Below are 16,718 nucleotides of genomic sequence, written 5' to 3'. Positions count from 1 at the left end.
CACAAAAACGGGACACGGACCCGAAAAACGGCCCGTAACACACGTGCGTGTTTTTCACGGACGTGTGAAGGGGGCCTAAGTAACATTTTGTAAAAAGAGTGACTATTTGTACTACAAAGTTGCACAATGGGTCAAAGACAAAAAAAAGACCATTTTTGATTTTGCGCGCGCTCCATTTTAATGAATTTGCTGCAGAAAACGGCAGAGAAAGCCACAAGACAAAAAAAACTAACAAAACCCCCCAGAAATGATGAATGGGTGCTAAGTCTTCATGGCTCAGCGCCTACTGTAAGATTCTGACTTGCTTGGGTGCATGTTAGCGGTAGACAGAGGAACCGCTTGTATGTAAATGTCCGGCTCCTTTATTCAGTCTCATAAATAAAACTTTAAACAAACTTAAAAAAGCCTCCTTCACAAGGATTCAAACTAAGAATAACAAGCCAATCTGTATATAGCTGAGGGGTCCCCCGCTCTAGATAACGCCCAGCTCTTTACCAAGAGCAACACCGCTGAAGGTCTGCACACTTCCACACACAAGACACCTGAATGAGACTAATGGTCTCCATTATACCTCTTGTACCACACCTAGGGTGGTAATATGTAAACAGTCATTCCCACCCACTTCTCGCAAACCTGGTTGACACAACCTATTAACTCTATCAGCATTAACCACGCTGGACCCTGCTTCCGGACTTATAACACCGAGGATATCAACCTCGATGATACACATCTCCCCACAAAGACTTTTCCAGTGCCCTTTCCATACTACATGATACTATTGAGGTTTTTTAGGTTACATAGCCTGGGCCTCTAAGTGGAGTGGCACTTCTAATGTCCTGATAATTTCATCAATGGTGTGAACAAGGTGCAAGACTCAAAAACATTAACTATACAATCATAATGACAACTAAAAACATCCAAATGACCCTGATCAAAAGTTCACATACCCCAGTTCTTAATACCGTGTATTGTGACCACTAACTTCAATGACAGCTTGAAGTCTTTTGTGTTTTTTATTTTCTCAGATGGTAAAGCTGCCCATTCTTCTTGGCAAAAAGCCTCCAGTGAGAGGATCGCATTTGCCCGGACTGGCCGCCAGCGGTAATGGCAGGAGCGTGTCAGTTTCACATATTTCTATGCAGTTGACACGCTCCTGTCAGGAGAGCGGGTGTCTAGTCTGGGGCAATCTATGCGGTGCGATCCTTATGCAAGTCACATACAAAGGCTCTGCTGCTAACATCTAGGACACCAAAGGAGACCTTCATTGCCTTGGAATGTCTGTGGGCCTAGTTCATCGTTGCATTGTTCATTAAATGACTTACACCATTTTTTTAAAGTTGTCCTTTGCTATTTAGTTAGTTTGTGGATTTTTACATCAATGTGGCTTTTTCAAATCTTTTAGACTGAGTAATAAGTGTTTAGTTTGTTGGGGTTTTTTGTTTTGTTTTGTTTTTTTTTGTTTTTTTTAAATCTCCAGTTCCCCCAAAGTGATTTTATGTATGCATTTTCAAGCCATTTTGCAAAAAGATTTATATTTATATTTCGTGTAGGGACCTACAAGCATGAGGTTCCCGTGACGAGGGTTGTAGGTTTCCGTTTTATGGCCATAAATACCAACTTAAACCTCATTTTTTTGTACACGATACAGCCAGGCCCCTTTCTGTTAGGCCTTGCATTTTAGAGTTTCTGTCTCTGCATGATACACAGGTGGGGTACGGCTTGGCAGCCCGCCTGATCTAATAGTATGGGCGTCACCTAATAGGCTGCGGGCTTGTGACTGTATTATCTGCATGTGTGAACAGTGCTCAATGCAAGCCATCACTGTGCAGTTTTATCATCCAGCAATCGCCCCCCTCCATTTCATGGAAGTGTGTGTGTCATTTGCTCCTCCTGCACCTGTGATGCCTCCACTTAGTGGGGGTTTAGCTGTATCCTGGTAGAGTATTGTTTTTTGGCCTGGGCGATGTACACACTGCATCCCATCTTTGCTGTACGTAACATTTTGTAAAAAGAGTGACTATTTGTACTAAAAAGTTGCACAATGGGTCAAAGACAAAAAAAAGACCATTTTTGATTTTGCACACGCTCCATTTGAATGAATTTGCTGCAGAAAATGGCAGAGAAAGCCACAAGACTAAAAAAACTAACAAACTCCCCCAGAAATGATGAATGGGTGCTAAGTCTTCATGGCTCAGCGCCTACTTTAAGATTCTGACTTGCTTGGGTGCATGTTAGCGGTAGACACAGGAACCGCTTGTATGTAAATGTCCGGCTCCTTTATTCAGTCTCATAAATAAAACTGTAAAAACAAACTTAAAAAAGCCTCGTTCACAAGGATTCAAACTAAGAATAACAAGCCAATCCGTATATAGCTGAGGGGTCCCCCGCTCTACATAACGCCCAGCTCTTTACCAAGAGCAACACCGCTGAAGGTCTGCACACCTCCACACACAAGACACCTGAATGAGACTAATGGTCTCCATTATACCTCTTGTACCACGCCTAGGGTGGTAATATGTAAACAGTCATTCCCACCCACTTCTCGCAAACCTGGTTGACACAACCTATTAACTCTATCAGCATTAACCACGCTGTAGCTTGCTTCTGGACTTAGGGTACCGTCACACTTTAGCGACGCTCCAGCGATCCCACCAGCGATCTGACCTGGTCAGGATCGCTGGTGAGCTGTCAGGCAGATCTCACCAGAGACCAGCCCCCAGCGATGCGTGTAAGCGATGCTGCGCTTGGTAACTAAGGTAAATATCGGGTAACCAAGCGCTTGGTTACCCGATATTTACCTTGGTTACCAGCGCACACCGCTTAGCGCTGGCTCCCTGCACTCGTAGCCAGAGTACACATCGGGTTAATAAGCAAACCGCTTTGCTTATTTACCCGATGTGTACTCCGGCTACGTGTGCAGGGAGCAGGGATCCAGCACTGGCAGCCTGAGAGAGGCGGACGCTAGTAACCAAGGTAAATATCGGGTAACCAAGCAAAGCACTTTGCTTGGTTACCCGATATTTACCTTGGTTACAGCTTACCGCAGGCTGCCACTAGCCCTCTCCCTGCACATTCACATCGTTGCTCTCTCGCTGTCAAACACAGCGATGTGTGCTTCACAGCGGGAGAGCAACGTCCAAAAAATGAACCAGAGCAGTGTGTAACGAGCAGCGATTTCACAGCAGGGGCCAGATCGCTGCTCAGTGTCACACACAGCGAGATCGCTAATGAGGTCACCTGTGCTTCACAAAAAACGTGACTCAGCAGCGATCTCGCTAGCGATCTCGCTATGTGAGAAGTACCCCTTATATCACCGAGGAGATCAACCTCGATGATACACATCTCCCCACAAATACTTTTCCAGTGCCCTTTCCACACTACATGATACTATCAAGATTTTTTAGGTTACATAGCCTGGGCCTCTAAGTGGAGTGGCACTTCTAATGTCCTGATAATTTCATCAATGGTGTGAACAAGGTGCAAGACTCAAAAACATAACTATACAATAGGATGAAGAGTTGCACACAAGTCACAATGTATAGAGAAATGATGAAAAGCAAAACTGCTATGGGAATACTAGACTGAAAAATACAATGAACTATCTGAAAAAATGACACACATGAAAATAGAATATGCATAACTGCTATGAATAATAGGAATATAACAGATGTTTAGCCATTGTATTGATCTCTGTCTGATAACCCTGCCCCACCCATAGCCATGTGTCTTATTTCACATATATAGCTTGGTCCTTTGCTTACCATACAGAGCAAAAAGAGAAAAAGCTTCTAGGGGGGCAGCCAGAGGGAAAGAGGAAGTCACTGACCCCGGGCACTGAATTTAACCCTTGTAGGTGTGGCTGGACCCCCCTTTCCCTTGTCATCCCGTTGGTCAGCTGGGCATCCCAATTAGTGGCTCACCTAGGGAATGGTGGAAAGAGGGGATATGGGCACGACCCTTGCTTCCTTTAGGATTGGTCAGGTGGGCTCCACAGTCAGAGGCACGTTCCTTAAGCAGTATCGTGCCTGCCAGACTGTGGAGACCCGTATGTCTGAAGCGGTGCCCTCCCCTCTTCCCCCCAGTCCCCAAATGAAAACACAGACGGCCTAGATGGGGTGAAACAGGTCGGTCACAGTTTATTAAGTTCATAGGTAGAGAAGGGGCCTTCCATGTCATTACGAGCTCGTCGCCGCAACCTTGTCTGCGACCGACCGGCGTGCAGCCAACGAGCTGTTACGACCTTGGCCCCCTCTCCGCCATTTTCCGCCACGGAGGATCATGTGTACCGCCTACACAGGACTCCGACCCCACCCATCACCTTCAGGGCCTGATCCACTCCGTCCTGTATCCCGGACAACAAAATGTCTTGACCAATGTCCGTAAGGTGCACTCCGTCTGCCCTCAACAGTGCAGAGTTATCGCCTTCCAACTGGTGGTGACGCACCACGAAACCGCATCTTTCTCTCATGAATTTTGCCATTCTCGCATTTTTATCTCTTTATCTCTACTGGCTAACACGGTACAAAGATATATTTTGCATACAGAGCAAGTTTTTTAACTGCAGGTGAGGTTACATATAGGCTAGGGACCCCTAAAATAGAGATTACCTTGGCGTGGTTTTGAGGCTCTTTTGCATTGATCAATACAATGGCTAAACATGTCTTATATTTCTATTATTCATAGCATACTTTTTTTTTCCAATTTAAAGTTTTATTGAATTTTCAAAAAGAAACATACATAAGAAGAACACAAAACCATGCTGCATCAAATAGCATTCATCGATAGTCTGAACGATAAACTATCATGGGCTTTATAATGGAATATGGATGATGACAAGAATACATGGATAATCATTTTTAAACCATAGAAAATAGTGAAACAAAGAAGAAAGCTTAAGAAAAGAGGCAGTCAAGAAGAGTAGAGAAGAAGAGCGGGTCAGAGAAAGAAGTGGAAGGAAAGGAAGTAGTGCGCGGCGACCGGGACTGATACCTTGTGTATAGGACCAAAACTTGTCAAAAGGGTAGTATACCATCTAAAGAATTAGGGGGCTAGGGTACCTATCCTCCGGAGGTTAGATTAGTTCCAGAAATTTTTTACCCGACAGAAATGATTCCCACTGAAACCATTTGGTGGCTGTCTCTACCGTCTGCCCACGTGACTGGCCCATCACCATTTCCATTTGGTGAATCACATTCACCTCCATTACTCACTCATCCAGTGTAGGGGGGGTAGGATCCTTCCAACGTCGTGGGATCACTGTCTTGGCAGCCTGGAGGAGGTGACCTAGGATAGATTTTTTTATAGACCTTTTCGGATATATCAAAGATGTACAGCAAAACTGCTTCTGGGCGGCTGGGAACTACAATTCCAGTGACCTCTTGAATGGCCACCAATACTTTGTTCCAAAAGACCGACAAGCTCGGGCAGTACCACCAGATGTGTGACATGGTGCCCCCCTGCGCTCCACAGCGCCAGCACGCATCAGGAACTTCGGGACACCACGCATGGAGAGATGCTGGGACCCTGTACCACCTAGAAAGAATTTTATAGCTGGTTTCTTGTATCCTGGTGGCCACCACTGACCTGTGGGTCAGACGGGAACAACGCTCCCATTGTTTCCTAAGGAACGTCTGATTGAGCTCTGTTTCCCATGCTGCACAAAAGCGAGGGGGGGACGTCTCTGCCGTGCCCGTCATAAACTTGTACACCCTTGATATTGCATGGCGTGTATCAGAAGACCCACTACAAAGGTTTTCAAAAGGTGTTTGGCGCGGACAGTGGGCCATGACAGTGTCTGGGGAGGTTATAAAGTGTTTGAGTTGAGCATATTCAAAATGGAACTACAGTTTGAAGTTGCGATTCTCTACAATCTCCCGAAGCGGAAGGAGGGAACCCCCCGGGGCCACCTGTTTTAATCTCAGGGGGTTTAGTTTCGTGCTGCCCAGAAAATTGTTGGACGATGCTCCCGGCAGGAACTCCAGGATGTCAGTGGCATAAGGGGTCCTCTAGGCTGGATCATGTGGTTGCGTGATGGCATAGAATGTATCGTTTTCAGTGTTTGTTTCGTGCTATAGGACATCTCAATTTTATGTTTGGTGAGGAGAGGCCAGGTCCACGGCAGGGTCAATATTGACAGAGGGCACAAATCCTGCGCCAGACCAACCCAGAGCTTAGATCCAGAGCAGTGCAGAAGGTCCAGAACCCTGGCGTAAGTGGCTGCCATGTAGTACCGCCTACAATCGGGCAGACCCGCTCCTCCTGCGTTCTTGGACCTAGTTAAGATGCTGCATCTCAAGCGAGCGCGCTTTTTGGACCAAACAAATTGATTGAATAGGCGTTGTGCCTTGGCCCAGTATGCTGCCGGGATGCAGACCGGGACCGTCTGTATTAAGTACAACAGTCGTGGCAAGGCCGTCATCTTGAGAGCGATAATCCTGCCAAACCACGATAGGGTACCTTTTTGCCATGAGGCCAAATCTCCCTCGAGCCTTGACAGAAAAGTTTGATAATTTAATTGAAAGAGCCTGGTTGGGTCAGCGGGGATCTTTATACCCAAGTATCCAATACTGCCGTGGGCTGGCCATCGAAAGGGAAAATTTGGTTTAAGAGCATTTACCGTTGTTAGGGGCAGAGAGACATTTAGGGCCTCTGATTTATCAAAATTGATTTTGAAGTTGGACCATTTGCTGAAGCGGTTTAGCTCCAGCAGTAGAGACGGGAGGGATGTGAGAGGGTTACATAGATAAATAAGGAGATCATCGGCAAACGCGGCACATTTATGCTCCCGGCTGGCGATCCGAATACCCTGTATATCCGGGTTATTCCTGATGGCCGATAACAGATGTTCCATTACTAGAACATAAAGTAAAGGTGACAAGGGACATCCCTGTCGGGTCCCGTTCCGGATGGGGAAGGGTTTCGACAGAGTGCCATTAATCTTAAGATATGCAGTCGGGGAATGATATAAGGCCATAATCTTGGATGAGAAAACAGGTCCCAGGCCTATATACAGTGTCTGTGAAAGTGACTGCCATGAGACTCTGTCGAAAGCCTTCTCGGCATCCAGAGATAGTAACATAAGAGAGAGTTTCTTAGTGTGTGCGTGTTGGATTAGATCTAGAGTCTTTATAGTATTGTCCCTTGCCTCCCTACCCGGGACAAACCCGACCTGGTCTAGATGAATCAGGTCAGGGAGCAGAGGGCCCAATCTATTTGCCAGTAGCTTGGCGTAGATTTTTAAATCAACATTAAGGAGTGATATCGGTCTGAAACTACCACAATGGGGAGATAAGGTATGCACACCAGTGACTATGTAAGGGGAATACATGGAATAGCAGAAACTGCTGTGTGAATACTGACTTGAAAAATCCAATAGCTATATGAAGAGTGAAAATGTGAAAATTGGAATCTGCATTACTGCCATGAATATATGAATCAAGAGAAATTTAGCTACTGAATTGATCAATGCAATAGAGCCCCAACACTACGCCAAAGTATTTCTCTACGTTGGGGTCCCTAGCCTGTGTGTGTCCTCTCATGCAGTTAAAAAAACTTACCGTGTATGGGAAGCTGAGACCCAGGCTATTTATGCGTATTATATGGATTGGCAATAGGTGTGGTGGGGAGGGTTCACAAACGAAAAACTACTAACAATAACGAATAACGTTTGGAACACCATTCTAAGTCTGAACTGGGTGCAAAAAACCTAAAAAAACATCACTATGGGGAGATAAGGTATGCACACCAGTGACTATGTTGGGGCTCTATTGCATTGATCAATTCAGTAGCTAAATTTCTCTTGATTCATATATTCATGGCAGTAATGCAGATTCCATTTTTCACATTTTCACTCTTCATATAGCTATTGGATTTTTCAAGTCAGTATTCACACAGCAGTTTCTGCTATTCCATGTATTCCCCTTACATAGTCACTGGTGTGCATACCTTATCTCCCCATAGTGATGTTTTTTTAGGTTTTTTGCACCCAGTTCAGACTTAGAATGGTGTTCCAAACGTTATTCGTTATTGTTAGTAGTTTTTCGTTTGTGAACCCTCCCCACCACACCTATTGCCAATCCATATAATACGCATAAATAGCCTGGGTCTCAGCTTCCCATACACGGTAAGTTTTTTTAACTGCATGAGAGGACACACACAGGCTAGGGACCCCAACGTAGAGAAATACTTTGGCGTAGTGTTGGGGCTCTATTGCATTGATCAATTCAGTAGCTAAATTTCTCTTGATTCATATATTCATGGCAGTAATGCAGATTCCATTTTTCACATTTTCACTCTTCATATAGCTATTGGATTTTTCAAGTCAGTATTCACACAGCAGTTTCTGCTATTCCATGTATTCCCCTTACATAGTCACTGGTGTGCATACCTTATCTCCCCATAGTGATGTTTTTTTAGGTTTTTTGCACCCAGTTCAGACTTAGAATGGTGTTCCAAACGTTATTCGTTATTGTTAGTAGTTTTTCGTTTGTGAACCCTCCCCACCACACCTATTGCCAATCCATATAATACGCATAAATAGCCTGGGTCTCAGCTTCCCATACACGGTAAGTTTTTTAACTGCATGAGAGGACACACACAGGCTAGGGACCCCAACGTAGAGAAATACTTTGGCGTAGTGTTGGGGCTCTATTGCATTGATCAATTCAGTAGCTAAATTTCTCTTGATTCATATATTCATGGCAGTAATGCAGATTCCATTTTTCACATTTTCACTCTTCATATAGCTATTGGATTTTTCAAGTCAGTATTCACACAGCAGTTTCTGCTATTCCATGTATTCCCCTTACATAGTCACTGGTGTGCATACCTTATCTCCCCATAGTGATGTTTTTTTAGGTTTTTTGCACCCAGTTCAGACTTAGAATGGTGTTCCAAACGTTATTCGTTATTGTTAGTAGTTTTTCGTTTGTGAACCCTCCCCACCACACCTATTGCCAATCCATATAATACGCATAAATAGCCTGGGTCTCAGCTTCCCATACACGGTAAGTTTTTTAACTGCATGAGAGGACACACACAGGCTAGGGACCCCAACGTAGAGAAATACTTTGGCGTAGTGTTGGGGCTCTATTGCATTGATCAATTCAGTAGCTAAATTTCTCTTGATTCATATATTCATGGCAGTAATGCAGATTCCATTTTTCACATTTTCACTCTTCATATAGCTATTGGATTTTTCAAGTCAGTATTCACACAGCAGTTTCTGCTATTCCATGTATTCCCCTTACATAGTCACTGGTGTGCATACCTTATCTCCCCATAGTGATGTTTTTTTAGGTTTTTTGCACCCAGTTCAGACTTAGAATGGTGTTCCAAACGTTATTCGTTATTGTTAGTAGTTTTTCGTTTGTGAACCCTCCCCACCACACCTATTGCCAATCCATATAATACGCATAAATAGCCTGGGTCTCAGCTTCCCATACACGGTAAGTTTTTTAACTGCATGAGAGGACACACACAGGCTAGGGACCCCAACGTAGAGAAATACTTTGGCGTAGTGTTGGGGCTCTATTGCATTGATCAATTCAGTAGCTAAATTTCTCTTGATTCATATATTCATGGCAGTAATGCAGATTCCAATTTTCACATTTTCACTCTTCATATAGCTATTGGATTTTTCAAGTCAGTATTCACACAGCAGTTTCTGCTATTCCATGTATTCCCCTTACATAGTCACTGGTGTGCATACCTTATCTCCCCATAGTGATGTTTTTTTAGGTTTTTTGCACCCAGTTCAGACTTAGAATGGTGTTCCAAACGTTATTCGTTATTGTTAGTAGTTTTTCGTTTGTGAACCCTCCCCACCACACCTATTGCCAATCCATATAATACGCATAAATAGCCTGGGTCTCAGCTTCCCATACACGGTAAGTTTTTTAACTGCATGAGAGGACACACACAGGCTAGGGACCCCAACGTAGAGAAATACTTTGGCGTAGTGTTGGGGCTCTATTGCATTGATCAATTCAGTAGCTAAATTTCTCTTGATTCATATATTCATGGCAGTAATGCAGATTCCATTTTTCACATTTTCACTCTTCATATAGCTATTGGATTTTTCAAGTCAGTATTCACACAGCAGTTTCTGCTATTCCATGTATTCCCCTTACATAGTCACTGGTGTGCATACCTTATCTCCCCATAGTGATGTTTTTTTAGGTTTTTTGCACCCAGTTCAGACTTAGAATGGTGTTCCAAACGTTATTCGTTATTGTTAGTAGTTTTTCGTTTGTGAACCCTCCCCACCACACCTATTGCCAATCCATATAAGACGCATAAATAGCCTGGGTCTCAGCTTCCCATACACGGTAAGTTTTTTAACTGCATGAGAGGACACACACAGGCTAGGGACCCCAACGTAGAGAAATACTTTGGCGTAGTGTTGGGGCTCTATTGCATTGATCAATTCAGTAGCTAAATTTCTCTTGATTCATATATTCATGGCAGTAATGCAGATTCCATTTTTCACATTTTCACTCTTCATATAGCTATTGGATTTTTCAAGTCAGTATTCACACAGCAGTTTCTGCTATTCCATGTATTCCCCTTACATAGTCACTGGTGTGCATACCTTATCTCCCCATAGTGATGTTTTTTTAGGTTTTTTGCACCCAGTTCAGACTTAGAATGGTGTTCCAAACGTTATTCGTTATTGTTAGTAGTTTTTCGTTTGTGAACCCTCCCCACCACACCTATTGCCAATCCATATAATACGCATAAATAGCCTGGGTCTCAGCTTCCCATACACGGTAAGTTTTTTAACTGCATGAGAGGACACACACAGGCTAGGGACCCCAACGTAGAGAAATACTTTGGCGTAGTGTTGGGGCTCTATTGCATTGATCAATTCAGTAGCTAAATTTCTCTTGATTCATATATTCATGGCAGTAATGCAGATTCCATTTTTCACATTTTCACTCTTCATATAGCTATTGGATTTTTCAAGTCAGTATTCACACAGCAGTTTCTGCTATTCCATGTATTCCCCTTACATAGTCACTGGTGTGCATACCTTATCTCCCCATAGTGATGTTTTTTTAGGTTTTTTGCACCCAGTTCAGACTTAGAATGGTGTTCCAAACGTTATTCGTTATTGTTAGTAGTTTTTCGTTTGTGAACCCTCCCCACCACACCTATTGCCAATCCATATAATACGCATAAATAGCCTGGGTCTCAGCTTCCCATACACGGTAAGTTTTTTAACTGCATGAGAGGACACACACAGGCTAGGGACCCTAACGTAGAGAAATACTTTGGCGTAGTGTTGGGGCTCTATTGCATTGATCAATTCAGTAGCTAAATTTCTCTTGATTCATATATTCATGGCAGTAATGCAGATTCCATTTTTCACATTTTCACTCTTCATATAGCTATTGGATTTTTCAAGTCAGTATTCACACAGCAGTTTCTGCTATTCCATGTATTCCCCTTACATAGTCACTGGTGTGCATACCTTATCTCCCCATAGTGATGTTTTTTTAGGTTTTTTGCACCCAGTTCAGACTTAGAATGGTGTTCCAAACGTTATTCGTTATTGAAACTACCACATGCCGTGGGGTCCTTTCCCTCTTTACGGATCAGGGAAATATGGGCAGTGGTTGAGTGAGGCGGGAAAGGGACAGAGTCCGAAATTGAATTGAAGGAGAGAAGCATTAAAGGTGCTAACTGCTCCGCAAAGGCCTTGTAAAATTTGGCAGGGAATCCGTCGGGTCCAGGACTCTTGTTACCCGGTGTATCGCGGATCACCGTCAACAAATCATTCAATAAAAATGGACTTTCCAGGTCCTCAATTATGGAGCTACTGAGACGCCGAAAAGGTGAGGATATTGCGGGGCATCCGTCACTCGACTCAGGGGGCTCGGCAGGTAAATTATATAATTTGGAATAGAAATCATGAAAAGTATTAGATATGTCAGGGGTGGCATAGAGTAATTCGTCGCGTGAGTTCTTGATGCAGGGTATGAGGGTGTGGGCTCTCCGTTCTCTCAATGCATTAGCCAACAACCTGCCTGGCTTGTCCCCAAACTCATAGAATCTCCCCTTTCCTACCTGTATTAGGCGCTTATAAGAAGAATCCAATAGTTTTTTAACCTCTATCCTGGACTGTAGAAGAGCCTGTAAGTTTGCGGCTGATAAGGCTCGCTTGTGAATGAGCTCCAGTTCAGAAACCCTTTGAAGAGCTTTTACTATATCTTGGGCCCGTTCTTTTTTGATTCGGGACCCATGTTTGATAAAAATACCTCGTATGACACATTTCAATGCTTCCCACTTATAAGTGGGGGCTGTGTCATCTGCTGAGTGGTCCTCTACAAACCCTGTAATAGAGGTCTGAACATCATTAACACAGAGCTCATCCAGCAGCAACGACTCATTCAGCCGCCACGACCCTCTGGGGGCCTGGAGGGAGGGAATCTCAATCGTACAATAGATCGGTGCATGGTCTGACCACAATATGCTATCCATCTCAGTGTGCTGAATCCAAGGGAGAGCACTGTGCTGTAATAATATGTAGTCTATGCGACTATACGAGTCTTTGGTATGAGAGTAAAAACTATAGTCTCTGTCTTACGGATGTTTCAGTCTCCAGGCGTCGAACAGTTGAATGCGCAATAAAGCTTTTTTGATCCGTTTAATAGTGGTGTAAGCAATATTAGATTTCCCCCTGGAGTTATCCAAAGTGGGGTCAAGGGTGACGTTGAGGTCGCCACATAAAATAACTGTACCTTGTATCAGGGGGATTGCAGCCTCTACCAAACGTGTAACAAAGCTGTCTTGTTTTTGATTTGGAGCGTATGCATTAATGATTGTGAATGTTTGGTCCCCCACCCTCAATGAGAGGATAATATATCTTCCAAAACTATCTGTCGTGCACTTTAGGATTTGATGTGGGAGGGATTTGTGGATAGCTATTGCCACACCCTTAGAGCGGGAATCCGGGTTGTCTGAGGATACCCATGTCTGATAGTACTTATTTTTAAGAATGGGGGCATGGCCTTGTTTGAAATGGGTCTCCTGGAAACACACCATGCTCACCTTCCGTTTATGAAGGTGGTACAATATCTGCGATCGTTTCTCCGGAACATTGAGGCCCCTGGCATTGAAAGAAGCGATAGTTAGGTCCGCCATCTATAAAAGAGTAAGACATTAGAGATATATGAGAAAGGGGATCGCACACGATCATCCCGGTCGTCAAAGAAAGGGAAAGGAAGAGATTTTAGATACGTAGAGTAAAGCGGGGAAGAAAACAAAAAGAGCATCAGGTAAAAAAGACCTTTCACAGTAACCTAAATCCGAACAAACGTTCCTAGGGAACATATCCGCCTTGTCTAGGCAGGACAGAGGATCCCGACCTATTTGGGGAAAAAGGATGTCAGACATAACCAAGTAGAGCTCTGGATATACTAAAAACGTTAGAGATAACCATAAAAACCGGCTAAAGAGTTAAATGCTGATATAATACGGGCAGTGGATAAACTTTAAAGCAATAAGTAAAGGCCTTTTTGTTTTGAATATCTGTAAATAAGATAGGTCATAGGGGCGTATGCAGCCTCTGAGCCTCACTAAGGCGGGTAGCGCGGGCGACCTGCCCCATGGCCCCGTTCTCCTCTCGGAGGTAGCCCCCTGTTGGACCCAGAAGGTGGGGTTGGTCTGGTATAGGCGAGTCTTTCCCTGGGGACCCAGGGCTGGAGTAGGGTAAGTGGCCAGGCCCCGATGGGAGTTGTGGGCAGTCCCAAGTTCTTGGTGAATGCCGGGAGGTCCTCTGGAGAGCGCAGGACCCACCATCGAGAATCCTTCTGCACCGATAGTGAGAATGGGAATCCCCACCGAAATGGTAGTCCCTTTTCTTTTAAGACATCCAGGAGGGGCTTGAGGGTAGCACGTTGGGCTAGGGTGTTTCTTGAGAGGTCAGGCATGATGCGGATGGCATAGCCGTTATATGTTAGGTTCGGTTTCTTCCTGGCTGCTTGTAAAATGGCCTCCTTTGCCGCAAAGAAATGAACCCTGCACACAACATCCCTTGGGCGGGGGTCTTGTGGATCCGGGGGGCGTAGGGCCCTAAGGGCTCTGTCAAGCTCTAGAGGGGTTCCTGGTGGCTTCTTTAACAGATTGTTAAAAATGGAGCGGAGGACAGTAGGGATATCAGGGGCCACAATTGATTCAGGAAGTCCTCTAATACGTAGATTGTTCCTTCTATTTCTGTTTTCTTGGTCATCTACGTGTTGTTGAAGGGCAAATAATTGCTTAGATTGGTTCATCACTGTCTCTTGGATGGATTGAATAGAGATTTGAGAGGTCGACTGCGGCTCAGTGAGGGCATCCACCCTGTGAGTAAGTGAAGAGAGGTCAGACCGCAATTGGATGAATTCCTGTTTACATTCCGCCACCACTTGATTAGCCAGTGCTGCAATGTCGTTCTTGGTGGGGATTGCTTGTAACAGTGCTCGCAGATCTGCCAAGGATGCCGGGCGATCTTCACTCGTCGAGGCGGTAACATGAGACTTATTGGGATATGCATAAAAAGAGTCCTGTATAGCTGGGCTATATATCATTTTCTGTTTATTTTGGGGGTTGTTCATGCCCTCCCACATCGGTGGCCCGATTACAAGACGGCGTGGAGGAGCTCCCATTGCCATGGGCCCCTTGTTCATTGGTATCAAGGTGCCCCCATCCAGAGCCCCACCTGCGGCACTCTGTCCCTCGGCCCAGGAGGATCCCGAGCGCCACCTGTCTGGAGAGGTGGGGGGCACCTCCTTTGGAGGTATCCCCCAGAATTCAGTAGTCACCATCTGAGAGCCGTACAGTCCTCCCCCATCTCCAGGACCCCCTGGTGTTCGTGGGGTCCCTGGTGAGGGAGTGTGGTTTGTGCCATTGCCAGCGCTCCTGATATGGGCCCCTGTCAGCATATCTCCCCTCCACCCCTGCACCTGTAACTGTGGGCCAGGCAGTCCTTCAGGGGTGTCTGCTTCTGCCTCCTCGGTGGGATCAGGCGCCCCTGTGTGGGAGGCTGTCAGCTCCTGGACTTCAGCTGCGCTGCGCGGCATCTGATTTTTCAGTGCCCGGGGCTGCAGCGGTGAGTCACCTGAGCCCGGGCACGCATACACTCCTCGCTCATGGGCCCCCGCTCTCCATACTTCGCTGGCGCCGGCTGCAGGTGAATTGTGGGCGCTCCTTGGACCCATCGGCAGCGCATTGGGGTATGGGGCAAGCAGGGTCGCGGTCGCGGGTGTCCCGTCCTCAAACGCTGATTCTCCAGGCCGCGACACAGCTAAGCGGGCGCCATCTTGGAATGGCGCCGGCACACTCACCGCTCCTCCCGCCGCGGGATTCTTTGCTGTGTGTACCGCCGCTGTGGGTCTCCCAGTGGGACCGATTATATCCCGGGGGGGTCTCTGTTGCACCCTCCTTCCTCTGGGCCTCCAGAATTCCGGTATCCTCGGGCACCAGGACAGGAGTAGGGACCGGTTCAGGCTCTGTAGGCCTCAGTTCATGCTCCGGCTGTGGAGGTGCCCCAGACTCCCTGGAACGGGTGAAATAAGCCCCGATATTGTGCTGGGGTGCAGGGGGCCGACTTGGGGTATTGGGCTTGTTCTTTTTGGCCGTGGATTTGCCCATTTTTTATGTAAAAGCCGGCTTTATGGGGGATTATATAGAGGAGCTCCAGAAAAGCACGTCCTCACTCAGCCATGTCTAGCTCCGCCCCCATAGCATACTTTTTTATGTTTTTCAGATAGTTCATTGTATTTTTCAGTCTAGTATTCCCATAGCAGTTCTGCTTTTCATCATTCCCCTATACATTGTGACTTGTGTGCAACTCTTTATCCTATTGTATACTGATAATTTCATCAGACTTTTAAAATCTTGCCTAGTAAAGGGTCAGTGATCTAACAGATTTGTCATATATACCTAATTATTGTGTGAATGGGCAGCTATGGATGACGTCTTCTGAAGGCAGCTTGTCAGTAAACTATTTACCTGCCACGACTGAATGGAGATATATGAGGGGTTTCCATCTACTGGGACCCTCCATGATCACTGCAACTCCGGATCCAGATCATTTCTAGTTGCGAGGAGGCATTGGTAGAGCATGTGCTCTATTGTACTATACAAACTCTGTAGAATTGAGGGCCTCTAGCGAAAACAAGCACTGAATTCCCTTGATTCAGAGAAATATGGTGATAATGCCGATTGGATCCCCACCAATCACTTATTGATGACTTATACTAGCAACATGCTATGACTTGTACCTAGGAGAAAAGTGCTTAACGTCCCTAGTTCAGAAAAATATATTTCCATTCACTCCCATATATAATTTTGCTCTCTTTTTCCATGCAAGTTGGGCTGCAGTGTGTACATCGCCCTGGCCAAAAACTGATGCTCTAGCAGGATACAGCTAAACCCCCACTAAGTGGAGGCATCATAGGTGCAGGAGAAGCAGATCACACACACACCTTCATGGAATGGAGGGGAGGTGACTGCTAGATGATAAAACTGCACACAAGTGGCTTGCATAGAGCGCTGTTCACATGCAGATGACACAGTCACAAACCCGCAGCCTATTAGGTAACGCCCTTCTATTAGATCAGGCGGGCTGCCAAGCCGTACTCCACTGTATATCATGCACGGACAGACACTCTACAATGCAAGGCCCAACAGAAAGGGGCCTGGCTGTATCCTGTACAAACAAAAAAATATGAGGT

The sequence above is a fragment of the Anomaloglossus baeobatrachus genome, chromosome 2 (assembly GCF_048569485.1).
Source record: "Anomaloglossus baeobatrachus isolate aAnoBae1 chromosome 2, aAnoBae1.hap1, whole genome shotgun sequence".
In the NCBI taxonomy this organism is placed as follows: Eukaryota; Metazoa; Chordata; class Amphibia; order Anura; family Aromobatidae; genus Anomaloglossus; species Anomaloglossus baeobatrachus.
The sequence above is the reverse complement of the archived record's forward strand: the minus strand, read 5'-3'. Positions refer to the sequence as shown.